Consider the following 19765-nt stretch of genomic DNA (forward strand, 5'->3'; position numbering starts at 1 on the left):
TACTTCACAGCCAATCGGACTATCTCTTCCTTCCACCCTCTTCTTCTCTTCATAAAATATATTCACACCCAGAGTGTAATGCTTGGTTCCACTGTGAGTTAAAACGGGGCAGTAAGACCCGGTATAGCTCAATACTTTACAAATCCTGAAGACTTTCCGGATCTCCATGGCCCCTCTGGGTGCGCCACTTTTTCTCAGTTCAGATACTTACCTACCTCCATGGCTCCATTCCATCACCAGCCTCTTTATGGTACGGCTTTGCTCACCAGCATCCCTCTACTGCAAGGCTTGAAAATCTGGAACATAGTGGTAACTCACAGCCGCCGGGTCTCATTTATTGCACGGCAATCTTGGATTGGGTTTTTTTGTAACCCGCCTCACCTGTGTTGCAGCCTGGTGTTAACAGTGGTAATCCCCGAGCCGTGGGCCCACCCAGAGTAATGGGCCTGATTTCTTACCATGCATTCAGCTGGGGCCCGAAAGTGGTGCATCGTGCCCATGATTCCCGGTATTGCTACGTGTACTTACCTTTCAACTGGCATCTTCCATCCTGTCCTCCTGCTGTCAGATGTCTTCCTCTCTTGACTTCCCATCCACTATATTTGTCCCTCTGAAGCCCCTCCCCCCCGTTGTTCTGCACAGTCATGAGTCCCTTCTTCCTCTAAATTTGTTCCTCCCATTCCGGTACCTTCATTTCTGCCACTCTTATTAGAAATGGAAGAGGGAGTTGTGCCACTAGCTGCTAGGGACCATCTTCCAATGATTTTCAAAGAGTGTTTTTTTCATTTCAACTAATGTTTCCCCGTTCCCCTTCTACGGCTGGGTGCTACACCCGGTTTTGGGGAAACGAGGACCCAATCCATCATTAGGCTCCCACACCTTTTAGCTCAAGCCTATAAATCGGGCTTCCAGGAGCACAGCTCACATGTTTGCCCACAGGCTAATTGATTGTCCATTTTGTTGGCACTTAGTACGCCATCTTAGCTTTGCTGTGGGGCCTACTCTAGTTCCGTCTTTGGGTGCGTTCTCTCACATATGTGGATAAGACTGTTGTCACAGATGCAAAGCTGAGATACTTCCTCGACACTATGCCATGCAATGTATTGCTTTGCATGTGTTTCTACCATGCAATTGCGTTCGATATATGGAAAATGACTGAAAAGGGGAATTTGCATTTTCCAGTGCATAAATAAAAACACATATACATTTCTCCGTTTCCTGATGCTTCGTCCGAGAACTGACCAACAACCTAAAATCGTGCATGGATTAGTTCAGTGGAAAGAAAGTTTGTAGAATGAAGACAAACGCGTTCATTTAGAAGGCTGCACCGAAGAATGATACATGCGTATGGCGCGCTCAGCCCTGGGTTCCCGCGTCTACGGCGAGGGCTGTGGTTTCTGCTAACGAGCTCAACAAGAAGGCTCTGTCATGGGCTTAAATGGCTTAATTCAGGATAAGGAAAAACATTAAGGACAATTACAGGAAAGCCACAAATCATTGCATTAAAATAATGAAATTAGAGCTACAGCTCCAATGTCCACATTCAGCCGGATTTATTAAGTTTCGACCTTTCAAAACAGAAGCTCGTTTTGCATCGAAGAGAGAAAAAAAGGAAGTGCCACAGCTGATCTCCTTCGCTGATTTGCATTTCGTATTGTTGCCTCGTAAGGCCTGTGGTCAAGTGCAGTGTTTGGTTGTGTCGCTGTAGTGGGGCCGGCCGAGGTTTCTCGCTGGGCCTTCCATATGCGTATGCTGGTGGTTCTGTCAGGCTGTAGGCTAGTGAGGGGCCTTGCACGCAGAAGAAGCTGGCTACCCTGGTGGCTCAGGCTAGGCTGGGTGCCTAGGCTGCTTGAGTCATCCATGGTGTTGTCGAAGCATGCAGTGGGTGTGTCGGGGAGAGGAAGTGTCTCTCTGTTCTGCAATGTGTGGTGAGAGAACCGACGGCGCAAGCTCTTGCCTCAGCAGCGAGACCGTTCCACTGCTTCCAAACCGCCTTCTCTGAGATGCGAAGTAAGTAACAATTTAAGGCTTTCCGCTTGCTCTTAAGTACCAGGTTATGTTGCAGGCTGACATGAGAGTTGGCGAACACCACGTCTTGCAAATGTGTGCGTCATAAATTAGTGCAAAATGCTGCTGTGCATGCACCTTGGTTTTGTATGTTAAATGTGTGAGGTTTCTCACAAGAACGTGTAGCCAATGCTATGGTGATCTGGGAAAGGGATTTCTGGGAAATTCTCATTCTTTTTGGTTGAGCCCTTCAGAAAAAATAATCAAAAACCGATTGCTTCATGTTTTGAGAAACAATTTTTTCCGCTCACTGTGTAAAATGGCGATGACTTGATCAGTGACTCTGCTTGTGGGAGTTTCCCTTTCTGAAGGGTCTGGGAGGAAAGAATGTAAGCGTTCTAAGCGTCTGGCCCTTCAAGTGCTCTTCCTGGCATGTCGCAGCCATGATGTGAACAAGCGTCACACAACGAGTCCGGAATAAAAGCATGTGCGTCACATAAAGCCAAACCACGTCTACTGAACATGTGTCTTCTAAAAAGGCAGCTCTTGGTCGACAAAGTAGAGTGGGTTTAGTTTTTTACTGTGACGCCACACTCTTCACCCTATAGTCTGGAACTGTAGGTATCGCTGGCTGCCTTGTTTGGTGTATTCCTTTGGTAGATTGGCTGGGAGTATCCCGGGGATGGGGGGTACTTCCAAAGGTACGAGAACCTCATATGGGCTTTGACTCATTCAACATGTTGATAACCTCTAATGATGAGGCCTTGGGCGTTCAGGGTGATATATGTATATGCGTGCGTACAGTAAGCCTTGCACATCAATGGCGGTGAATTACAGAGGGGTAAGTCCGCTGTGGGCATGCACCTTAAGGTTGTCCATTGGAGATGCATAGGGGCGGTAGGTGTTTCACAACATATGGGTTGTTTGAATTGTGAAGTCATAAACCTTGTGCACACACAGGTCCAACGTTCTCATTTGTACTTACTTATCCAAGGGGCTTCCGTAACCCTGACCTTTTTCTAAAAATAGCGTTATCCTGATAACTGGGATCGTTGACCCGATGGATAATGCAATCCTGGCTGGTTAAAGAAATGATTTAAAGATATACAAATAATTTTCTGAAATTAAATAAATGTTCCCTTTGTTTCCACACGTTCCTTGTAGAGCTCCTGAACACCTGTCAGGCAGGGGTGCAGCTTAGTAATATTGTGGGGGATTTCCCAAAAAGCCATGTGGTGTACTCGGCTAAAAGGGAGGGCGCTGTGATGCCTGAACGGGTACTTTCTCAGGTATGTTTATTTTACTATGACTGTCAGGTTGTTCATTGTAATGCCCGACGGGGGCAGGATGTGTAACATCTCCTCCTTTTCGCCGTTTCTTTTTAATATATATCCGAGGCCTCTAACGGACATTCTGGCAAGGCATAAAGCTAGCTTACCATTTTATGCAGATGGCACACAGGTGTTTTATTAGACTTGGTGATTTGGGGGAGAACTAATCTGGGGCAGGGCAGCGCCTTGATGATCTCAGTGAATGGATGACCTCAAGCTGGTTACAACTAAACCCATCTACAACAGAATTTGTACTTTTTGCACCAAAGCATCTTTTGGGTCCAGATAGAGGCTTTCAGCCCCCCCCCCCGTTCTGGGTTCTAAACTGGAGTTTGCCTCAGAGATTAAAAGTTTTGGTTGCATTTGGCAGGACAACCTGAGTTGTGAACAACAGGTAGGAAGAAAAGTTCAGTCTGTTTTTTTTTTTACTCTCTGCCTCTTTTGCGACACACCATTCCCAAATACCACGCTGCTGTGGTGTGGGCTCTGGTAAACTTTCAAATAGACTGTTGCGTAGTGAATACGCCAATGTACGCATGCGCGGGTGGGATCGAGGCTCGCGCATGCGCAGTTGATAATAAAGAAGGTCCGCTGGCAGTTGCCGCCGGGGACCCGAGCAAGTCACACGTCTCCGGCGTGGCTCATTGTGCGAGTGTGTGAACGCACGTGTGAATGACGGCTGGGGCCCCCTGACACACCCCTGCCAACACAACATAGACTATTGTAATAATGTATTAGCGGGCATGCCGCAGAAATATCTACAGCGGCTACAAAGAGCTGAACATGCAGCGGGCAGGCTGACTTTCGAAGTTAGGGAAGCCCGCCCAATCTCAGCCCTATGACGTACACTCCATTGATTGCCAGTAAAGGCCATAATTCATGTTTCAATTCTGTGCCTAATCTGCAAGTGTTTGAAGAATACAGCGCCCTCTTATCTGGCCTGTAAAGTGTACAGGTATATTCCCGTCTGGGAATTACGCTCAGGAGACAAGTTGCTTTTGGTGATCCCATCATCCTCCTGTGTTTCTAGAGGTAACAGGAGACTTGCCGTTTATGGGCCCAAGTTATAGAACAGTCTTCCTTGGGAGATTCAAAATAAAGAATCTCTTTTTCAATTCCTTAAAGCTCCTAAAACGTACCTTTTTAATTAAGCAGGCAAAGTCTTTAACTCATCTGCAGATTGTTGTCTGAAATACCATTGTATTATATCAGTTATTTCACTTATTCTCAGAGGAGGCAGGCAAAGCTCACAGTTGATTTGGCCATGGGTGACGTAAGAGACACTTCAGCCTGCAGCATGTGCTACATAAATGTTTATTATTAATATTATTATTAATAATAATATTATAATACATTGACCTTTTTTAAACCCTGCTTCCTTGAATCCCTTTATATACTGCACACCTGAAAGAAGAATTGCTTGGCAATAATAATTTTGCTAGTTAAGGAAACTAATCCCGCGATGTAAATGGATTTGGCGAGGATTGCATACATCGTCAAGTGGCGAGAATGGGGTTTGAGTCCAGGTTTCCTGGTTTTACAGTTTGAAATGTTCTACACTAGAATACATTGCCCCCATTGCATCTTTAGTTTAACATCAACATGCAATGTGTTCTGCATAGTTCTCTTTCAAATGCTGCACTAGTAGCATGTGTTTATTAAAGCCGGCTTGCAAAGAACCAAACCAAGTGATAAATCATCCCAACAATATAAAAGGCATTTTGATAAAAACATGTTGGGTAAAAAAGGATGATACATTCTGAAAGGGCAAACAATTACAACAGAGAATGTTTATCTGCAAAATTGTACAAAGCAATCCATTAAAGTTTGTGGATTAAACATTAATCTGTCTTTCTCTGCAGTACTATGTCAAAATGAAAACTATGGGGGTGGCGGTAGGGTGTTAACGGGGCGGTAGAGCTGCCGGCCACGTTAACCCCCTACCGCCTCATTACGAGGTCTGCTCGCGGCTAAAACCAGGCGTCCTTAGCGGGTCCCGTGACCGGTCCAGCATGCTAACAACGAGCCCGTCATTAACGGGCCCATTGTTAGCATGCTCCCCATTCCCATTGAGCCCTATGAGGGTTTGAATGGGAATGGGGATGGGTTTCTGGAATGGGTAAATGCCGGGCCCTCCAAGGTCGGAATGGCCCAGTATTTCCCCATTCCAGGAACCCGGACACAGTACCCGGAATGGGGGTAGCCATGCCGCAAATAGGGGCATGGCTCCCTTCAGGGTCGTAATGACCCCCTATGTATATATTAAAATCAGAAAATTGCATTTCTTTCACATAGATAACTACTTGAGAAGTTGACAAATTCTGTTAAAACTACTTTAAAGTATAAATTAGACACACACACACAGCTTTGCACTTATTTTGCTGAAGATTTATTTTACAAATTGGCCAATTCGTTGATCTAAGCTGTGGTGGGGGCTTACATTTCAATTGCCCATGGCAAAACCACAGTTTAAAATCTTAATATTGGCATGTTTCCATCATTCATTTAGTCATTTGTTATAGCGCCTGTCTCCATAATTATGGTCCCAAGGAGCTTTTGGTTGAACACCCTGGGAGGGACTGCAGCCCAAAATGTGGAAAGGTTTGGCAGGAGCTAATATGCTTGGTGAAGATGTGACATTTTGCGTAAGAAAGGGATGCTGCAGATGAACTTGGCCTCATGACCCATTGCTGCCTGCTGGGCAGCCCTTATCTAACAACAGACCTGTAAGCCAGAGCTCAAGGAAAACCACAGAGTACAACGGTGATGAGAGCCCAGCAGGAGTTTTGACAAATATTCTTGGCAGCTGTATTCCCAGCAAAAACCTTCAGCTTTCTTAATCTTTAAGTATGGGTTATGGGACACATTTCCCACAGAAATCCTGCAACATCATATATCTTTTCCTTCAAGAAAATGACAGCAACACAGTTCAGTGGGTTCAGGTCTGCTGCAGGCCTGTGTGATAGTTTGTGTATTTGTGAGTGTATGCCATATCGCTAATTCACAGATCTGAATCTCAATAGGAAGAACATGGTGTCCGATGCTTTTAAGGACAATAAAACAATGATCATGCCAAGTAATCCTAACCCCTAATAATGGCATGCAGAGTCAATAGAAACATGTGGCGTGCCACAGATGGCACACGAATCACGCCAACTCTGAGGCGATTGAAGGGTTTTTCTTGACGTCTTTCTCTCTCTTGTCCTACGATGCTCCTCATTCCTAGACCTGGCATCCTCAAACCCCAGGTTAGTGGTACTGAACGTTGGCGCTGATGTCTAAAAATCTGACTTATGCTAGTGATGATAATCTAAAAGCTTGCTATCTGAACTCCTCCAGGGACTTCTTAACTGTCCCTACTCTATCCAGTCTTTAGCGATCTACTCGGATGCAGGAAGATGCCTTACAAAACCATTGGACATCAGTACAACATTGCTGGTTAGGAAACAAGTGTGCCGGTAAGCTCACCGGCACCCTTGTTTCCGGAACAGCAAATTACAAGTTTGCCTGCCTGGGCTGCTGTGCCCAACAGGTCTGACCCTGGTGGGAGCGCAGCGGCAACGGTAGGCAGACTCTTCACAGAAGCCCCGGCACTGTTAGCAACGGTGCGACTCCACGTGAAGGGGGGAACAACATTTACCGGCACCTAGCTTGCCGGTCCGACAGGACTTGTAATTTCCCGGTGGCACCGGCAAGCTAGGTGCCGGTCAAATGTCACGAGTCTGGCGGCAACCCACTGGAAGCAGCGGCACGCTTACCGCGGGCTTGTAATGAGGCCCATTGTATGATTCAAGCTTCTTCCAGCATGCCCCCTCTTGCCTCTCCCATTACTACTCTTTCCTCTCATTTACTCCATCTCACTCCTCCCACCACTCTTCTGTCCCTTCGATATTCCCACTCCTCCTTGGTATCAGCTCCACTCTTTGATGTTACTCCTCCTTCCACTACTCTACAACTCCCTCTTCCTCACTAGGACTACCTCTGGCATGCCACTACTACTATTAGCTCCGTCCCACTACTATTCCCTCCTCCCTCCTCCCTATTGCTACCTCCTCCCCAATACTTCTCTCTCCTCCAAACCTACCCCTCCTCCCTCCCAACCACTTCTCCTTTCACCCAGGCACATTTGCTTCACAGTCACTCCTTACACAACCTTATCACACAAGCAAACACACTCAAACTTCAGAACAACTTTCTCTCCTAAGCCAATGTTGCACCTGCTCCACCACAGGTCTCTTGGTGATCCTCCACCTCTGACCTCACCCAAAAAACCCACACTTCCTGTCTCTGCACTGGGACTAAGGGCCTCTTGTCTATGAGGTCAGGGCTTGTGACTGGAAATGAAGCTTGTATGCCCCCTTGCAGAGTTAAGGAAGCGGACATCCGTGCAGGAGACTGTAGCACGAGGCCGCAGAGCCACCGTGGGTCTCCGGAGCAAGAAGGGCTCTCATTGTGACTGGCGGGCAGCCAGAAAGACTTGCTGTAGGAGGGATCCGGAACAGAAGCCAGTGAGTGGCAACCGAATGTTTCCCTACGCAAGTCGTGCGGTCAACAGTATCACCGAAAACCTCGCTCACATGTATCGGAATCAGGCAAATGTATCCAATACTGTCTTTATACCATGGAAGGCTAGTTTGTAACACCTTATTGAAAGAAACAGTCACAGTTGCACTCGGGTATAAAGGAAATGCAGTGAACATTCTGGGAAAAGTGAAAGCTTTGCAAAGCAGGTGATACAGTGATCGCGGGTGCTTCAAAATCATAGAGGAGAAGAAGAATATTCCTTTGAAGTCGATATTCTTCTGAATTTGAAGAACCCTGATTTTTGTTAAATTAAATTGAGCAAACCCTGAGGTGTATATGAAGCAAGCAGTACCCAAGCCCAGCCTGTGAGTTGCGAGAAAGACAAAGGCAAAGTTGGGGAAGGGGGACTTGTAGAAAAAGGAGGGTTGTGTTTTCGGGAAACCAGGACATGCTGAATATATTGAATACCAAATGTAAAGACAACAGCTGTTGAAGTAACCCATGATATGCTGAATGGTGACTGCACATTAGAAAAAATTCTAAAAGCGCCATATCCTCTCTCGGTTGCATGACCTGTAATGGTGGACTGTGTGGTCTGTAAACTGCTGCAATACTGAGCAGACACTACCAGCGAGGCTTGTGAAGAGTTTAATTGAAGGACCTTTGTTTTGTGACTCTGAAGAGTTGAAATCAAGTAGTGTTCTTGTACTGTGAATATTTGCTCCGACGGGAGGGGTTGAGACACACCCCCTACTAGTTGCGGTTTAACATTGAAGATACATTCAAGAACAAGTGTTTAGTGAACAGTTTCGACATTTCAGTTGGAAGCTTGGGGAAGGAGCCCTAAGCTCCTTTGGAACATTGTGTTTTAAATCAGTGTTTGAAGCATGGGAAAAGGAAGCCTGATCTTCTTAGGAACATTGTCTGTGGAACTGTATTCTGAGCTTGGGAAGCTGTGGAGCTGTTACATTGAAGTTGGGGAAGGGAACCCAGAGACTTTCTGTGATGAGACTGTATTGAACTTGGGAAAGGGAACCCAGAGAAAGGTGTGGAACTGTGTTGCTTTAAGTCCAAGATAAGGTATCTTGAGAACTGTTGTGAAATGGTTTCTACTTGGGAAAGAGGAGCTGAAGAAGAAACCCGAGCTGGAAATAGCTCAGAACTTTACTTCTGGAACACTGTTCAGTTTATGGTTGATGTCCCTGCACATTGTTTTGCTTTAGGTGTGGGGGCAAGCATAGGTTTTGGAAACAGAGAGACTTTTAAGTTGAACTTACTGACACAGACTATACTTAGTTTCTTTAGGTAGGGCAATCCCACCATAGCTATAGGGCATGTTAGGCATTACACCCATCCTGACATTTTAATAAAGGTTTTCAAACCTGTTTCATCGGTTGTCTGTTTCAACTCTTGATACCATGCCTGTCTCGCATATCAAAGAAGCTTAAAAACAGCAATAGCAGTAGGGTGATATAAATCAAAGATTCAACCAAAGTTCTATAAAGAAATTGGAGTCTTTAATGAAACTAAAAATAGACTCCACTATTAAAACCCCAAACAATTTACCCTTCTAAGAGAAGACACAGAATATCCAGACTTTGCAATCAAAAGGAGTACTCTGGGCCTGTAGAGACTGGTATACAGGCAATATGCCAATATTTTAAACCGCAAACTGAAGTGTAATGAAAGGTGTCCGGTCAAAGGATCGAAAAAAAGAAAAAAAGGATCAAATGCCCTTTTTTTTCGAAACCAAAAGGACCGAAAAAAAAACTTTCGAATGCTTTTATATTTATTTATTTATATATTTTTTAGTTTAGTGTGCAAAAAAAAGTTTTTTTAAAAAGGAAAACGGGGGGGGGGGGGGGAAGGTGACAGGGGAACCCCCCATAAAAAAACTTTTAAAAAAAGAATTCAAAACTTTTTTTTCGGCACTTTTGGTGTCGAAAAAAGGCATTCAATCCTTTTGTTTTAGATACTTTCACCTACAACCGCAATGAAAGCCTTTACAAAAGTAAGGAGTGGGATCTTAAATGGGACTAGGGCCCTTATGTCGTGCCAGCGTGACAGAACCATTTCAAATACCTTTTAGATTTTGTCTTGATGGTTGACGGCATTAAGGGAGGCTACTAGGCACCTTAACACCGTTCTTGGCGGAGTTGAGACTAGTAAAGTATGTGTGCGAGATGGACGAGATGATTGCTTCCACAGGGTCGAGTCGGTGTTGATATGAGTCGAGTTGATGGTTTTCTCTGGGTTGAGTTTGCCATCAAGACGGGTAAGAAGATTGCTTCCATGGGTCAACTTGGCATTTGAGACAGGCAAAGGGTTTCTTCCAGCAGGTCAAGTTGGAGTTGAGATGGATTGTAGAGTGGTTTACTGCAGCCCAAAGTGCATAACATGACAAAGGCTCCTTTGGGGTTCGTGCATCGTCTTGTACAATAACCCAAAGTGGTAGAGTCAGAATGAAAGTGGATCAGAGCTGGAAAATGGGGCCCAGAGCTTACCCTGAATTCTGGTTGCTAGGGGACCCCAATCCAGGGTCCCCAGGGGCAAGGTGAGTACTTGTTCTGCACTTCCCAACCGGAGAGGTTGACAGCAAGCACTTGCAAGGGCTGTCCCTCCATTGAGCAGGTTCCTGAGTACTAGTGGTCTCCATGTGGAACTCCTTATCCAGACAGCAGGTCAGCCCAATTGTTCCTATTGGTGGTTAAGGGATGGTCTTTCACCCTTCTTGGGGCCTTTATCCTCGCATCTATGGAAGAGGACCGTGGGGCAGACTGTACACCCAATACATTTGCAGGTGAAATCCTCCTTCTGTGGTCCAAAGATTATTCAACAGAGGAGGTGTGGTCTCTCCGCCAAAATAGGCAATCTGCCACACGGATTGGTCCGCTTCTAGATTTTTGTAAGGGTACAATCCTGGCTGCTGTGTTCAGCGTCTTTTTCCTGGTGATATCAGTCCCAGTGTGGTTTGTCTGCAGGAACTCGGGAGGGGGCACAGGAAGTGTGGGGGGCCTGGGAGATTCCAAGATGGCGACAACCCTTCTGTTGACTAATACTGCTCTACTGGCTAGTCTAAGTCTGCCCTCTGTCCTGTCTGCCCTGCATCAAGTTCTCTAGTAATTACCACCCCGGTGTGACCTCTACATTGTTGTCGCAGGGCTCAACTTTGAAGCACCGATTCCCAGCTATCATCTTGGGGACATTTCCTGTCCTCTGGGGAAAGTGGCAAACCTTCCCAGAGAGATAAAAAATGGAGTTTACTAGGCTGGACCCAAATCATTTTATTTATGTGAAACACAGTCCCAAACAGCTGATAAACATACGGCCCTGTCAGTAAAATGTGTCATTAGCAACACAGATGATATTAAAATGACAACAAAGGGTTTTTGCCAATATAGTTGTAGATTCCCAGAGGCCACCATGTAAACCGTAGACATTGCTTTTATTTAGATTTTAATCTGCCACCAGGCCCTGGGAGTACACAATTAAATAACGTGAATATGCACAGGTCCATGGCTGTTGTAGTTTTGCGTTCCATTAGGCTGTTTGCAGGAATGCACATGCCACTCTCTAACTGCCATGTTGCCAAGCTATAAGGCTTCTCGGGGATATTAGTAAATGCATTCTGCAAAGTTATAAGGTTTGCGCTACACTTTTCAACACAGATTATTATGAAATTGTGGTCTAAGTAGAATTTACAGAGACAGAATTATCTTCATCATTTCATATTAAAACATTAAGAAACCTCAGAGCAGTACTCCCCCACAGATGTCCTTCTATCACAATTGTATTGCATTTATTTGCTTATATACATAATGAGATAAAACGATAGATAGATTGGACGTGGTATATATTGGATTGTTCAGCCACATATTAGTCCACATGCAAAGTAGTTTCTGCTTAAGAACATTTTGAAGGCCATTAATGCTACACTTGTCCTCTAACATCACTCCATTACTTGCACTAACCTCTGAAAAACATGGTGAACCAGAACTACTGCATTGCCCGTTGGCATATATAAGATTTTCTGCTTGTTCTTTTTTTAAGCTCATGCTATTTTTCCCCAAATAGAGATTTACAAGTACAGATTTGCAGGATGATGTTGGACTGGGGGCTAGGATTTATAGAGTATCTGACACTTGACATTGGGTGCAGGGCTGGCTCATCCATAATCGGCGAGGGGGTGTCGTCCCACCAAGTTTTGGCTCCTTCTCGCCCATTATGAAGAAGCCAGCCCAGTGAAACACTGAGCGCTCACTCGGCTGTCTTTTTCAGCTGAGGGCGCGCTCTGAACAGTCAAAGGGAAACATTGTTTCCCTTTGATAGTTTAATTCCCCAGCCGCACAAGCTCAATGAGCCATGCAAGATTGGGAGCATTTAGCTCCCCCAGCCTTCTATAACCAATTGGAAATGCATGTCTGTATCTGCAAGGGGTTGCTCCTGCACCTCCTCGCACATACAGACAGAGCAGGCTGGAGTAGGGCGTCTTATCACCCACGCTCGGACCCCTGCACGTATGTGCAGGAACCATGAAGCTTCCTGGTTCCTGTTCATGCTAGCAGGGACTGCAGCGCTGGAGAGGAAAGATCTACGGCAGAAGGTACGTTTGTTTATGTTCATGTATTTGTTATTTAAATGATGTGTATGGATGCGCTCATGCTTTTGTTTTGTTAGGTGAATGTATGATGATGGATTCTGGTGTGAATGAGAGGGTGCTTGCCGTGTGTATGTTGTGTAAATGTGTGTTTGTATGTTTGTTTACTTATTAATGATGTGTATGAATGCGTGTATAATTGTGTTATGATTGAGTGCATGATGGATGTTTATGTGAATGAAACAGAGAGTGCTTGCTGTGTGTATGTTGTGTAAACGTGTGTGTATCTTTATTATTTAAATATGTGTATGGATGCGTGTACGCTTGCGTTAGGTGAATGTATGATGATGGATGCTGGTGTGAACGAGAGCATGCCTGCTGAGTGTATTGTGAGATTGGCATCATGGAAGGAGGCACAGACAACGGATTCCATGTATAAGAAGAGCTTTTAGTAACAAACATGGCAGGATGAATGCCTAACTTGCCCTATGCTACAATGGGATTTCCCTACCTAAAGAAACTAAGGAAAGCCTGTCAAAATGTTCAACTGAAAAGTCTGTCTGTGTCCAAAACCTATACTTGCCCTCACTAATACAAAACAATATGTAGGAATGTCAACCATAAATTAAGCAGTGTTCCAAAAGTAACATTCTGAGCTATTTTAAGCTCTGGTTTACTCTTCAGTTCTTTTCCCCAAATGACAATAACTTCAGTATAATGTTCAATTTACCTTCTTTCGGACTTGAAGCAATAAAGTTCCACACTTTTGTAAAAGGTCAAGAGGCCCTTCCAGATGTTCAATACAGTTTCTGGGCAGCACGTCTCGGGCTTTCCTTCCCCAAGATCAATATCAAAAGATGACACAAAAAGAAGTATCTTGGAGCTTTGTTTTGGTATTTCAATAATTCTTTACAACTCAGGGATCCCTTCCCCAAGTCTGGTATACACCAATGGTTGGTTTCAATAAGGGTAACCTTGCTTGTTGCCGTGGAACGCTACTTCATTCATGGTCCCTTGGAGCGTCCCGGTTGTTGCAGTGTCCCTGATTTTTACCACGACTTGGCAGCTGCACTCCTGTTAATGGCTTCTCCACGTGTGGGAAAGCCTGCTCGCTAGGTGTTTCACTCAGCTGTCATTCTCCGGCTCTCGTGCGCAGCTTCGCCTCTGCTTCTCAGCAGTGCTTGCTGCCGCCTCCCCTTCTGTGGGATTTCTGTCCTGTACAATCTCACCAGCAGGACTACCAGGGTTTTGGCCGGCTTCTCGGCTTCTCAGCATCTCTGCTTCTCCCGCTTCTGTACGGCTTCTTGTTCTGTGTCTTCCCTTTTCCCTGCTTCTTCCTTGAGCTTCAGCCGTTCACCTTTTATACACCTGTGTTCCATTAATGGGCTGCAGGTCTATACCATTAACCAATACTGCCTGGCCCTGATTACATGGACATGCCTGACCTTCATGCATCTTCTTCGTTCCAGTGCCAAAGTGGTGAGAGGAAATGGTATCCTTTACTCTCAGTTGCTTCTTCCTAGTCTCAGTACCAGAGTAGGGAAAGTGTGTATTACTCATAACTCTCAGTTGTTTCTTTCTTGTCTCAGCAATGTTAGGTACCCCAAGAGGGGAATAAAGGGGTACTACCTTATAATGACCCAAAAAGGTTGGGAGAGGGTTAGGCTGATTGTCATAAGGACAAGGGTGATACTGTGGTTTGGTCCAAGGTACCTCATTCCCAGTCTTTCTCTCTCTCTGTCTAACAAGTTGGTGATGATAGTATCTCCTACTCTTCTCAGAGATAAGGGAACATGTTTAACAATGTCCCATAACTACTTCTGGGATAGGGTTTCCCGCCTGAAAAGAGGATATGGAATACTGTGTCTTACCTAAAGGCAGCCCTCCTCGAATCCCCAAGGACCCTCTATCCAGGTGATCCCCCTCTCGTGTCCACCCCCATTGGCAGGATCCAAAAGAAATGGCCTTTCCCTGGTCACCTGCACATAGGATCCAGGGGGAGTAAACGTCAGAAGACCCTTTCTCACAGTATGTTGTGTAAATGTGTGTTTGTATGTTCATTTATTTATTATTTAAATATGTGTATGGATGTGTGTATGCTTGTGGTGTTAGGTGAATGTTTCATTATGGATGCTTGTGTGAATGAAACAGTGCTTTCTGTGTGCATGTTGTGTAAGTGTGTGTGCTTGTGCTTGTCTGCGCTGATTTTGGCAAGTGGGGGGAGGAAGTTTGTACAACAAAGGCATTTTTAAAATGCCTTGGATGCACAAACCTTCTCCCCACTGGCCAAAATCAGCTCTCCTTCTGTGCTGCTGTGGGGCTCAGGGGACAGGGATGGTATTTTATTACTGAACATCTATCATAGATATCTAGTACAAAATACCATACCTGCCCTCCTTTCCCCCCCCAACCCCTTGCATGCACATATAATCACTTTGATTGTGTTCGTGTGTTTGGCGCTGTTGGGCCAAGGGGACAGGGATAGCATTTTTGTACTGGACATCTATCATAGATGTCTAATATAAAATACCATGCCTGCCACCTGGGCACATCAGCCCCTTTCGTGTGTGTGTGTGTGTTTTTTTACTGGACATCTATGATAGATGTTTAGTATAAAATACCATACCTGCCCCCCTACTCCTCCCAGCGCCTTGCATGCACACATAGGCACTTTGATTGTGTGCGTGTGTTAGGCGCTGTGGAGCCCAGGGGACAAGAATGGTATTTGTTGTACTTCACAAGATGTCTTGTAAAAATACTGTACCTGCCCCTCTGGGCCCCCCAGCGCCTTGCATGCACACATAATCACTTTGATGGTGTGCATGTGGTTGGCGTTGGGTGCCCAGGGGACAGGCATGGTATTTTATATTAGACATCTATGATAGATGTCAGTACAAAATACCATCTCCGCCCCTTGGAGCCACAGTGCCTGGCATACACACATAACCACATTTATTGTGTGCGTGTGTGAGAAGCTCAGGACCCAGGGGACAGGCGTGTCATCTTTTTTTTACTGGGCATCTATGTTAGATGCCCCCTAGCACCTTGCATACACACAATCACATACATTCTGTGTGTGTGTGTGAGGCACTGGGGCCCAGGGGGCAGGCATGACATTTTGTACTAGGTATGCCCAGTAAAGAATGCCATTCCAGTCCATTGGGATTCCTAGCACCTGGCATGCAATTTCAAGCCTGATCCCTAAGCCCCCCACCGCTTTGCATGTACCCATAATTGATTATCTGTGCAATGAGGAGCTGGAGGGCAATGAGGGTAGGAATGCCATTTATGATTGGGCATCTCGTAGATGCCCAGTATAACATTCCATGACTGGGCCCCCCAGCACCTCGCACACATGCCTGTGAGGCGCTCTGGGTCTCAGGCGGTGGGCATGGCAGTTTTGATTGGGCATACATGCCCAGTATAAAAATGCTATGGCTGTACCCTCGGATCCCAGTTTCTGACACGTATATGCCCTCTAGCGCCTCACAATCACACGTAATCACATTCCTCAATAATGTGATTATGTCCGAGTGCAAGGCGCTGGAGCACCATGGTGCAGGCATGGCATTTTATACTAGCCATGGCTGATCAAGCAAGCATGTTAAGTGTTATTATGTAGCTAGACTTGCATTTTAATGCAGCCCGTCTGGCCATTTCTTATTGTGGTATGACATTTTGTATTGGGCATCTTTGATAAAGCAAGCATACGTGTTATTATGTAGCTAGACTGGCATTTCAATGGTGCCAGTCTAGTCATTTCTCATTGTGTTATGACATGTTGTATTGGGCACCTTTGATAAAGCAAGCATGATGAGTATAAGTATGTGGCTCGACTGGCATTTTAGTGCAGCCAGTTTCCATACTTTGGCATGCATTTTTAATTGGTAATGCCCACTGGAGTATGTTCTTACGTGGGGATACTGCCATATATTGACAGAGGAAACATGGACATGTTTTCGTATAGTATCATTACTGGCATTATACAGGAAACAAACTTGAGTATGTTCTTATATGGGAATACTTGGGTATAATGGTGGGTGCAGTCAGAATGGAAATGTATAAATGTATGGGCACAGCCAGTATGAAAATGTTTTATGCTGGCACATATTGTGAGAAAGGGCATCATGAAAATGTATTGGAGAAATGCTCCTGTGCAGTGTTGGTGACTTGCATCTATTGGATCTTTTTCATGAGTTACCCTACAAAACCAATTGCAAACAGTTTGGCTTTTTACCCACTTTTTCTAAAAGGGGTGCTCTAAAATGCACCATTTAAAAAATAAAATGTTGGGTGGATAACCCCCCGAAAGCTCCTTTATTGGCGCAGGCTCACTCTCTACGCTCAGTCGATGTGACATATCTGGGACATATATTTACGCCCCTCCAGTTAAAAAATTCACCAGCCAGTACTGATTGGGTGGCCTGATCTACAGGTTACTAGGGTATTAGCCAGGGAGATTCCAACTAATTTGCAAGTATTACTAAGTGGCCCCATGACATTCCAGACACCCCAACCAGCATAGGCTGTTCAGTCAATGTCAGTTTCCATTCTGAAATGTAATTTAGGTTTTCCTAAAGGTTTGGGCCTATAAATCATAACATGCAAAGTGATATTGACTGAAGACCACTAGTCAGCTACTTTCCCACCAATATGTGTGTAATATAGGTTCCCCGTCACTGTGCCTCTATCTTGTTTCTTTGCATTCTTGTAGCCATATTGTATGCTCTTTCTATTAATATCCCAGGATTAAAGGTACCGCAATGCAAAGAAAAAATCATTCTCAGCTGGATGGGCTGCCTATGGTACCCAGTGATTTCCATTACAGAATATACACTGCACATATGTTTCAGTGAAATGAGGTTAACGTTTAATTTAAAGAAAATCTGTGGTAATAAAATAGGCAGTATAACACATGGAACCCTGCTTACAAGGGACATTGAAAAAGCGCTTAGAGAGCTAAAGCAGACCTTGTACTCTGCCCCAGGTCTGGTGTAAGTGGTGCATCTTACACTTTGTGTTTCTCTGCATTCTGGGGTTCCTAGTTGTCCTTATCCGTTATGTATATGGAGCTGCAAGGGACAGTGTGCAGGCACAGGGGGCAAGGCGGGATGCGTTAGCCACATGTAGTAGAACGTCTGTATAGTTATCTGCAGGTTGCTGTATTGTCAATAAAGGTCACTTACTTTATTATTTGAAATAGGCGTGCACCAGGTTTTACATGATTGCAATAAAATGGACAGTTTCGAAGCATTCCTTGCATGTCCATGTATTTTGATGACTTTCTAGTTCACAAATAAACCAATCAGCGGCTGTGAGCTGTGGTGGGGACTTGACTCTAAAATTCCTAATTCCTGCGGCCCACCGCCGTTTAGAACCTCAACAGTGAAGTGTTTTGTGAATATGTGACCTTTTGCGTAAGAAAGGGATACTGGAGATGAACTTGGCACCCCCCTCTCCTCCACCCCCCCCAATTGCTGCCTGCTGGGCTACCCTTCTCTAACAAAGTCTCTAAATCACAGCTCAAGTAAAACCACACAATGAAACTGGAAAGAGAGTGAAGCAGGGACTCTAATGAATACACATAACAGCTCTAGTCGCAACACACACCTTCAGACCCAACAACACACTCTTAATCACCAATCTGAGCTATGGACCAAATCACCCACAGAAATCCTGCACCTCGAGTTCTGCAAACAATGTGTGTGAGTCATGGATGTAGAAAAAAGCCAGGGAGATGTCCCATGCTGCTCATTATCCAAAAGCACATGTTTAACTTCTGGTACCATAGCATGAGCAGCAACCCCACATGCATCCACTACCAGCCAAGCAAAACCCTTGAAACAAGCCCCTGAACAATATATCACAGGACTGCAGTCTTCCTGTGTCAGTGTCCCACGCATTCCAGCGTAGTAAACCAAAGACCGGAGGAGAAATTGGCTATAGACTGTGAGAAACCAGAAGGTGTCTCACCCGCTAGTCCCTGGAGATCTGTCATCCAGGTGGCCAGGACACAGTGATCGCTTTTGGATTCAGTTCCTGGGGGTGGACCAGTGCGGGAGCATCACCTGGGTGAGGGGTCTTCATGGAGTAGGACTCCGGATGGCGAGAAGCCGTATTCCCCCCCCTTGTAACACCTTTTCCCCCATCTACCAGGTAGGATACTTGGGGGTTTACTTTCCCATCCCCTTCGCTACACAAACAATTTCACACAGACAGCTTACTATGGGACAAAACAGACTCGCACCTAGCAGTGTACCTGACATGTCCCACTACTATGGTCAGGCAAGGTCAAGAAATTACTGGTAACAACTCACACCTGACTTCCATTAAGCTTCCCCACACGGATAAAAGGCAGAGCGTGAGAGCACACTCTGAACGAAGCAAAGCACACAAAGGAACAGCAGTTTGGAGGCGGCAGCTGAACGAGGCGAGAAAGACTGCAAACCAAGAAGGGAACATAAGGAGGGAGATAAGCTTGACCGTTCTGGCGGAAAATCATTACTTTCCAGCAACCTTCAGATTAAAAAGTGTAAGGTCAGGAAACCAGACTGAAGAATCCTGCATTGTGTGTTGGAGATACCCGGGCCCTCCCGCTTGATTGACCGAGTCAGGGAGGTGCAGCAGCCGCCGTGGTACCATCTTTGGCTCCATGATTAAAGCAGTGCCAGAGAGATCGGCACAGCCGGTGAGGGTGGGAGACCAATACAAGACCGGTCTGTGTTGAAGTCAAGGTTGCAAGCGGCAACATTGTATAACTAGCACAGAAATTAACATTGTTTACGCGTGTGATGACATACGCGAGTAAAGCTAAATTGCTGATGGATGTTTGAACTTTAACCAAGAAAGATACGATACCGTTAACAGAGTGGTCCGGCACTGTGAGTGTGCTCAATCGATATTCTCTGTGAGGTATCCAGCCATGAAGGTGCAGAAGCGAAAGTTTCAAAGGAATTGATGAGTATTGTGAATCAAAGTGGTCCTGCAACGGTTTGAGTAAAATCGATCGCACAGTCGAAAGTCTTCGATCTTTGATACAAAGGGGAAGGTTTGGAAAGTGAGATTGCATTGTCCGAGCCCGATCGAAGGAGACCAATAGTGGCTATTGTGTTAAAGGGGTCTGAGCCCAGCGTAGGGAGACCCGGGATGAACAGTAAATCACCTGTGAACTTGTAACTGTGAAAATCCTAAGAAGAATGGAACTTTGATACTTGTTTTTTGTACCAGGCCCTCTGTAATAAGAGACTTTGAATGGTAAAGGAACTTTAGCGCAGAAGTCCCTGATACTTATGTTTTGAACTGTAGC

The 19765-nt window shown here is 45.3% G+C and overlaps 1 protein-coding gene across 4 annotated transcripts in view; it reads left to right on the forward strand.

The window, feature by feature from the left end:
* Window positions 1-19765, forward strand: part of ADCY7 (adenylate cyclase 7) — a 1256803-nt gene that overhangs the window by 502679 nt on the left and 734359 nt on the right. Inside the window, exon 1 of one of the 4 annotated variants that reach the window (XM_069604770.1) lies at window positions 1689-2010. The exons of the other annotated variants lie outside the window; for them this stretch is intronic. The gene's annotated coding sequence lies outside the window, so the exon portion shown is untranslated. Of the gene's footprint in view, window positions 1-1688; window positions 2011-19765 lie in introns of those variants that run through there. 4 annotated transcript variants of the gene reach the window in all.

Source organism: Ambystoma mexicanum, chromosome 1p (genome assembly GCF_040938575.1).
Source record: "Ambystoma mexicanum isolate Mex_15411 chromosome 1p, UKY_AmexF1_1, whole genome shotgun sequence".
NCBI classification, from domain to species: Eukaryota; Metazoa; Chordata; class Amphibia; order Caudata; family Ambystomatidae; genus Ambystoma; species Ambystoma mexicanum.